Source organism: Mangifera indica, chromosome 1, assembly GCF_011075055.1.
Source record: "Mangifera indica cultivar Alphonso chromosome 1, CATAS_Mindica_2.1, whole genome shotgun sequence".
Classification (NCBI taxonomy): domain Eukaryota; kingdom Viridiplantae; phylum Streptophyta; class Magnoliopsida; order Sapindales; family Anacardiaceae; genus Mangifera; species Mangifera indica.
The window spans coordinates 26,956,459-26,965,480 of NC_058137.1; the positions used below are offsets into that span (position 1 = coordinate 26,956,459).

Sequence of the window (9,022 nt, forward strand, 5' to 3'; positions counted from 1 at the left end):
GAACCATCGGGAGTCGGGACAGTAGTAACCTTGTATTGTATGTTAAATAACATTTCATTCCTCTCTTTGGTCAAGCACCTTCTGCTTCTCTTTCCTCCGTTCCGGCTATTGTGTCATACAGTTTAAAAAGATGGGAGCTTAATATTTCATTCAAGTTTGGAGGCAAGTTAGTCTCAAATTCACATTCCGCCACATAAAATTTTCTCAGGATGGTTGGGATTCAAAATAAATTCAGTATTTGTCTGAGTTTGAAAGCAAGTCAGTGTCAATTTTTGGAGTTAGATTAATTTTGAATTGTAGGCAATAAATATACGAATTAAGTTATATTTTCTTGGGTTGGCTTGGCTTTGCTGACTCCAATGGAACAAGTTTATTTTTATTATTGCTTGCTTGTAAACACAATAGATGGGCCACAACATAATCGATGAATTTATACAACTAAACTTTCAGTGCTTTATGGGGTCTCCAAGCAATGAAACAACACGGTCTTTGGTCAAATAAGAATTGGTGTAGCAGTCATCATCTTTGTAAAGAAGGTCTATTTCACGTGAAAAATTAAGAATAAGATCAAACAAAGGCAACGGAGCAGCAGTTTGTTTTAGGAAAGCTTCATTTACATCTTTCCATGCATTTGCGATTTGCTCACGGAACACTCTAATCGTCTCTTCTTCTGAAACGCCATGTTCCTTCATGTGACATTCAATTGCTGAGGCAACATGACCTCTCTTTTGCTCATGCTATATATACCATTTAACAAAAACTTACACACTTATATGTTGATCATATTTCTGAGTTTAATTAATGAATTTAGCTCAGCACAAACTTTGTGTCTAACTATGTCATCCATGTGTCCGCAAATTATTGAGGCAGCCTTCAAAACCCTAGGGTAGCTGAATAGCCATTCAAAGGCTTCTGTGTTTGCAACGTCTCCCATTTCTACAAAAGATGTTGTGGGTAAGAGTTGGTGTGCATTGGTAACCAATGCTACACTCGTGTATTCATCCGGTGTTGGAATATAATTTTCATGGCACCATTTGACTTCAATATGATAATTTCTAACTTCATCTGTCAAATCAAGATCCAATTTGAAATTGTTAACACATACTGAGAATCTTATACTTGTTTTAAATTACAATGATTTGTGAAGTCTTGAAATGAAAGCATCCCCGTCTCTTTTACAAAATCAAAGCGGTATAATTTTTCTTGGCTTGCCATTTCTGGTTCAATTTCACTGTAAATATCAAAGAGGGCCGTATAATATTATTTTCTGTAGACAAACAGTTGATCTACAACACTCATATCCCACCTGAAAAAAGAAAAGATAATGATAAATTTTGAGTTTGAGAAGCCTAAAGGCCATTTAGAGTCTGAAAAAATTACCTCGCAATTGCCAAGGTCTATAGCTCAAGTTCATTATTGGTACCATACACATCATAGATGTCATCGGTGATGGAAGTAATGGAGATTACTTTGGTTAAAAGTCTTCAACCCTTTAATTATTCTGGCTCAAAATACACTCCCAATATCCAGAAGTAGCACCCAACAATTTTTGTATAGTTGTATTATAAATTTATGTTACAAGTTAAATTGATATTTGTTTATTTTATATTAGTATTTTAAAATCTTCCTAATCAAACTTGAGAGAATTGGTTGCCATTTGTGACAACTAAACAAATAAATGTCTATTCTGCTAAACATAATTATTATATTAGTGTTTATATAATCAAATAGATATTGTCTCTGTAAAAGATGAATTAAAGTCAACTTAGGATCAAACTGATTGATATGATGGTTGAATTATTAAAATAAATATTAAAAATAATATTTGGAACAATTTTACTTAATCATTAAATATAAAATATGGATTACATTTATTTGAAAATAAATTTGGTTTTTTGACAAATATATTAATTTTTTATAATAGTGTTTTATATACAAACAATAATATATTATTTTATAATTAAATAGTTTTAAATTAAAAATAAAATAATCTTTAATGATATAATATTATATTATATCAATATTTATCTACGTGATTTATTATTTTTTATTTGAGTAAAAAAAAAAAAAACAGGAACTTAGTATATCGTCCAGTGGCGTTTCTTAAATTATATAATGATTGAGACCCATTGCCAATAATTATGTCATCTAAGTATCAGTACCATAAGCATATTATACATGATGAGTATAATGAATATAAATAAATTGTTACATTATCTTATGATAAAAAAATTTTAAGGAAATAATTTTAGATAAATCAAATTTAATATTTTCTATATTATAATTAAATTGTGTGGACTCCACCAAACAAAGTTTCAATTATGAGATCTTAATTAATGATCAAAATTAAATTCTATTGACAATTGGCTAATAATTAATGGGACTTTTTAAACAACTACAAAGTCAACTAGATATATCATAAAATATTAATTTAATTCTAATGCCGCCCAGCAATGGGACTACTACAAATATTTTAGATTTCTTTTTTTTTTTATGTTGAAAAAATGACATAAAAAGATAAAATAAAAAATTGTGGTTTTGAAAAAGGTAAATCTTCGGTGGAAACTCGAGTAGAACTTGAGTATCCTAGCTGTCAGAGATGGATCCACTTGGCCCACAATCAAATCGGCCCATTTGAATATCCTAATTTTGTAATAATTCAGAAAATTTAGGGCAAATCTTATAAACTCTTTGTACCTCTATAAATAATATGAAATTGCCACATATCATCCGCACGACTACAACAGTGGAGAATTGAGAAATTTTTCTTCACTTGTTACTTTCCCACCACATGCAGCAGTTGTAAACATGAGGTTCATGTTGGAGCTAGTGTCATGTTGTGGATCACCCAAGGCATAAGGTGTTAGTCCAATGGCAAAGCAAGTCGAGCCGAGTGGGCAGGAAACGGGGTCGTTGTTGCACTAGAGTGATGTCGCCAATGAACTAACAAGAACCATAGAAAGGGATAAGAGAGATGGCAAGATTCAAAATACAGAGAAAAAGAGAGAGGATTCTTGCAACTGAATAACTGTTTTCATTTGTTCCCGCTTGTACAATACATGAGTGCCAAAATTGGCTGACCAATTTCGTCCAAAACACAATGTATCTACATGTATAATACGATAATATAACATCCATCATTTCCAATACAAAAACAACATCGTAACACCTTACTTTATTAATACTCTGTTACCTTCTACTCTAGCTAGCTTCTTGTTCAATAGTCAGTTTCTTGTTCAATTTATATCAACTACCCTTCCTCCTAATATCCTTGTCCTCAAGGGAAAAAGAGGGAAACTGTTGATGAATGGAATTAGCATATTCCCAAGTTGCTGATGTTGGGGTTTTGTGCTACCAGTGAATAAGCAATTTGATAGTTGGGGTAACACCTTTGCGCACAAGTTTCCGATCCAGGATGGCCAAGGGATACCTCTAACACTGGTAAATGGGTGGTAATGTGGGCTAAGCCAATAATCTATAATATGTAGGTCACAAAAGTAACTCATGAAAAAGGTCATAGATTATAACATCTACTGGAAGCTGAAGGTGATATGCAACCTTGCCGATAACCTCTTTGATTGGGAATGGACCAAAGTATTTAGGTTGCATTTTCAAGTTACCTAAATGCATGAAACTTTGGCAATAAGGCTATAACCACACATAAACTAAATCACCAACTTGGAAGTTGCAATAAAATCTCTTTTTGTCAATAAAAGCCTTCATTCTCTATTGTGCCTTCTGCAAATTGCATTTGAGTATAGCAATGGTGTCTTCTCTTGTCTAGAGCATAGTGTCAACTTTAGTAGAGACAAAATCATGAGGGAAATAAGGAATGTGAATAGGCACAACATAGCCATACAAGGCTTCAAAGGATGTCATTTTAATACTCGAGTGATAATTGGTTTTATACCAGTATTTTGCTAATGGAAACCAAGTAAGCCATATGTGCGACAACTTATTAGCCATCCACCATAAATAACTCTCTAGACAGTTGCTAACAACTTCAGATTGGCCATTAGATTGTGGATAGTATGCAGTTGAATAATGGACATCAAAAACTTGCAATTTGAATAATTCATGCCAAAAACTACTCAAGAATGTTGGCCCTTGATCACTCACAATGCTATTTGGGTTGCCATGTAACTTGTAAATATTTTCTATGATTAGTTAAACAACATCATGCACAGAAAAAAAGTGTTGAAGAGCTATGAGTGTGCAAACTTTGTTAGTCCATTTACCACCACCAAGATGATAGACTTTCCATTTAATTCTAGATGACCTTCTTTGAAGTCCATATTTAAGTCAGCGAAGACTCTTGCAAGTGTTAGTAAGGGCTGTAAAAGTTATAACATTGCCATATTTTCGGGTTTGTATTACTGGCACACTACACATCCTCTAATGTAGTTACGAACTGACTTCTACATTCCTTTCTAATACCCAACTGAAGACATCCTTTTCATGGTAGCTATAACACCCGAGTAGCCGCCACTAGAGAATCATGGAAAAATTGCAACAAAGTCTGTTATAGTTGAGGGTTACTAACAATGACAAGTTTCCCTTTCCTTCTCAATTGATTATTGACCCAATCATACTACCCATAAGTTCCTTGATTACTTTGTTTTGTAGCTATGATAGCCTATAATTTTGATCATGTTGCCAACCTTCTTGAATTTTGGTCATCACGCTTGTTGTGCAAGAATGACAACCCTTTGATCAAGCAAGTGCTTCAAACTTTGGTGGTTAGTCCTAATTACATAGTTTTGATTTCTCAAGTAATTCCCTACTTTCAAAGAGCAAAGAGTATTGCTAGCATTTCTTTTTCATGAACAGAGAGAAATTGGTTTTGTGGAAAGAGTGTTTTGTTTATATAAGCTATCAAATAACCTTTTTGCATGAGAGCTGTACCAATGCCTTCACTTGATGTGTCAGTTTCAATCTGAAATGTGTCATTGAAGTTTGGTAAAGCCAAGATAAGTGTCAAACCTAAGCAATGCTTAAGCTTCTTAAAAGCTTCTTGTGTTTCCATAGGCCACCTAAGCAAATCCTTCTTGAGTAGATTAGTGAGAGGTTGGGCAATCTATCCATAATTACTTATAAATCTATGGTAATATCTTGACAATCCAAGGAACCCCAATAGTTGCTTGAGTGTCCTAAGAATTGGCCAACTCTTCACCACCTGAACTTTCTATAAATCAGTTGTAACACCTTGTTGACTTATAACATAGCCAAGATATTCCACCTTTAATGCTCCAAAGGTACATTTAGACTTCTTGGCATAAAGTTGATGATCCAAAAGAAGTTGTAAAACTATCTCCAAGGCTGCAAATGAGAATCATTATCTTGCTATAAACAAGAATATCATCAAAGGAAACTAACACAAATTTTTGCAAGTATGGTTTGAAAACACAATTCATAATGTTTTGCAAAGTAGTGCATTCGTAAGTTTAAAGGGCATTACTAAGAACTTGTCATGGGCCTCATGTGTTTTGAAAGCTACCTTATTGATCAAAGAAGGGTGCACTCGAATTTGCCAATACCCTTATCGAAGATCTATCTTCAAAAAAATAGTAGCACCTCATAACTCATCCAACAACTCTTCTATTAATGGAATGAGATACCTATCTTTTACGGTTACTTGGTTTAGTGCCCTATAATCTATGCACATTCCTCACGTGTTATCTTTCTTCTACACCAACACTATGGGGTAGACATATAGGTTACAACTTTTTTTGATGACTCTAGATTCTAACATTTCTTTGATTAATTTTTCTATCACATCTTTCTACAACCCTCCATATCTATGTGGCCTTAGGTTAGTAGGTTAGACACCTTCTTTCAAAATTATTTTATGATCTTGTAACTTGGATGGAGGCAATTCTTTTGGTACTTCAAAGACAGTCGCATACTTCTTTAGTAAGCTTTCCATTTGTGGCCATGTATGTTCATCATTGCAATCGAAACCTGTAACTCATATAGCTGATCAACTGCCTTGTTGAATGGATGCCAGTTGTGGTTGTTTGCCAAGGAGTTTACTCAGGTGTTCCTTTTCAATTACACTAACCATTTCATTGCCTTCCCTTCGTAGTAAATATGGTCTACTATCAATAGAATACTTCATTGTTAAAGCCTTAAAATTCTAGGTGATATCACCTAACTTAGCCAACCATTAAGTACTCAAAATCAAATCATAACTCTCTAATGGCGGTGTGTATGCATCCACCTTATTTAGCGGTGTGTATGCATCCAACTTATTTAGCTAACCTTACACCCTTATTTCCAAACCTTTACAATAGCCTTTACATTGCAAATCTTGCCCATTTGCCACTGTTACTCTCATGCCATCAACCTTTTGCATTCAACATCCCAATCTATAAGTTGTTTGTTCACTCAAAAAAATATGAGTGTTATCAGAATCCACCAGAATATGCACTCTATTCTACCATGCATTCTGGTAAGTCTCATGGTTTAAAGATTGGATGAACCTTGTAACGTCTGCAATGATAGTTGCATAAGTCCATGCTCCTCATTTTCACAGTTATCCCCATAATTAACACTCACTGATTCTGCCACATCACCATAATTCTCTAAACCCTCACCTCCTTCTGTTTCCACATGCAACTGAATTACATAGGCTTGTTTCTGACACTTATGACCAGACCCAGCTTTTTTATCACACCAAAAGACCCTTAGCTCTTTTTTCATCAAACACCTTACTAGTAGCTAGTTTAGACGGCAATGCTTGCGACGGTTTTGGGATATTAGGAATGGGTAATAGACCAGTTGAATTATTGGGTTTAATTTGAGGATTACTAGTAGTTACAGCTGTTGTTCCAAGCTTTGGCCCCCATGGAACTTGAGGAATTCTTGTAACGGGCTTTGATTACTTCTTAATGGCTACAATTGTAATTTCCCGCAACTTTGCTAGAGTGTAAGCTTTCGTTAAAGATTTTGGCTTGAACATTCTCATAGGCATCTGTAGGGAATCTACCAAGCCTGAAAGGGAGAAGCTCAAAGCTTGATCTTCTTGGATTCTTGCTCATGGGTATAGCTCCTTGAATGCATCCACGTATTGTTTCAATGTACCAACTTGCTTCAAATGGCGGAGATCAAAAAGTGAGCAGTCATGCTTATAGCTTCCAAACTGTGCCTCATAGCTGTAGAATATTCTTCCCACGTTATCACAAAACCATTCCTATTCTTAGTAAAACTTTGATGCCACTATATTTCCCTCCCCTCAAAGTGCAATGCTGCTATCTTAATTCAATCAACATCCGGTGTTGCATCAACTTTGAAATGATACTCAACCTTCAAGATCAAATTATCGAAATCATCGCCATAAAATCTTGGGAAATCCAAGCGAGTTTGTTGTTCCCATTGTTGCCTCAATTCGTGTCTACATCAAACAACTCCTTCATCTTGTCTGGTTGTTGCTTGCGACACTCATTCGGTCTGCGGAAGGCTAAGCTCGCTAATCAGCTGTTTAAGATCTTCCATTAATTGTTGCATTCGTTCTTGTGTTTCTTGTAATCGATTTTGTTGCCTAATCTCAACATCAGCAATAACCTGAGAAATCATTTGGGTGATTTCCCTTCTCAAGTCTTGATTACGAGTTTCCGCCATGGCCAGAATCAACTATGATACCAATGATGCCGCCAATGAACTGACAAGAACCACAAAGGGAGATAAGAGAGATAGCAAGATTCAGAATACAGAGAACAAGAGAAACAAAGGATTCTTGCAATTGAATAACTGTTTTCATTTCTTCCCACTTGTACAATATATGAGCGCCAAAATTGGCTAACTAATTTCGTCCAAAACATAGCATACCTACATGTGTAATAGGATGATGCAACGTCCATTATTTTCAATTAAAAACAACACCGTAACGCCTTACTTTATTACTACTCTGTTACCTTCTGCTCCAGCCAACTTCTTGTTCAATTTATATCATGGACTACTGGCAGAAGAGAGGCGACCGATCTGGAGGTTCCTTGATGGAGGAATGGAGGCCGTCATTGTGTTCAATTTATGAAGATTTTGTGATGGACAGGACCAAAAGTGAAAGAGAGAGAGGCTGCAAAAGGAAGAACGGTGGATCACAGCAAGGGAAATCTCGTGTTCGTAGCTGTAGCCAAAATTTCGGGGTAATTGTTAATTATTCGATATTTCCGTTGGATAAAGAAGTTAAAACGATGCCGCAGCCTATGAATTGATAATTGTTTTGTGATGTGATTCCATCATTTGTTTATAATTGGAATTGAAAAACATTTTAAAATATATGTTGACACGATTTGTACGGAGATTGAGTTTTGAGCTCTTTAAATTGAAAGCTTAAGAACGAATAGGATTGTGTAGTAGGAAAAATTTTTTCTTGATAATTTTCCAATTTGTGGTTCTTCATTTGATTGATTTATTTATTTTTACGTGCAATTGCAGGCAAAATTCAGGGCCATCCATCATACCAGCATTCTCTGCAACCCCGTTCACGTTCTGATGGCTAAAAATTTACCATGGAGGACAATAAGTTCTGTAAATTATTATTATTATTTTTTGTGTTCTCGTCAAATAGGGCGATCTCTTAATTGAATCAGAGTGCAATTTCTGTTAGAAGTTTAGTTCTTCACCCAATTAAATTGTAAATTGTTACTCTTTTGTATATATTTATTTTATATTACTATTCTCAAACAATATATCATGTTAGTAAGAAAGACTATATAATGAGGAAGTCATGAAGACTGGCTGGGAGAAATTGTTATAAAAAATAATAAAAGAGATTGGATAAGAATTACGTGTTCAGAATGAGGTGCTCAGGAGGAATTCATCCAAAGATTGGTGAATCAAATTACTTAAAAGGACACCCTCGCTATTATCAGATAAATAAAAAGTTTGATCTTAATATATTATAATATTTTTTTATATATAGAGTTTTATTTTTTATCATTCAAACTTTTATTTTTTTATCACCCAAGCTACCGCTTAGGTTGTCTATTTTTATCACTGCTTGCTTGTAAAACACAACAGA

General features: G+C 34.6%; 1 pseudogene; it reads right to left on the reverse strand.

The window, feature by feature from the left end:
- Positions 1-446: 446 nt before the first annotated feature.
- LOC123192380 lies at positions 447-1,215 on the reverse strand (annotated as a pseudogene).
- Between the last annotated feature and the right edge of the window lie 7,807 nt (positions 1,216-9,022).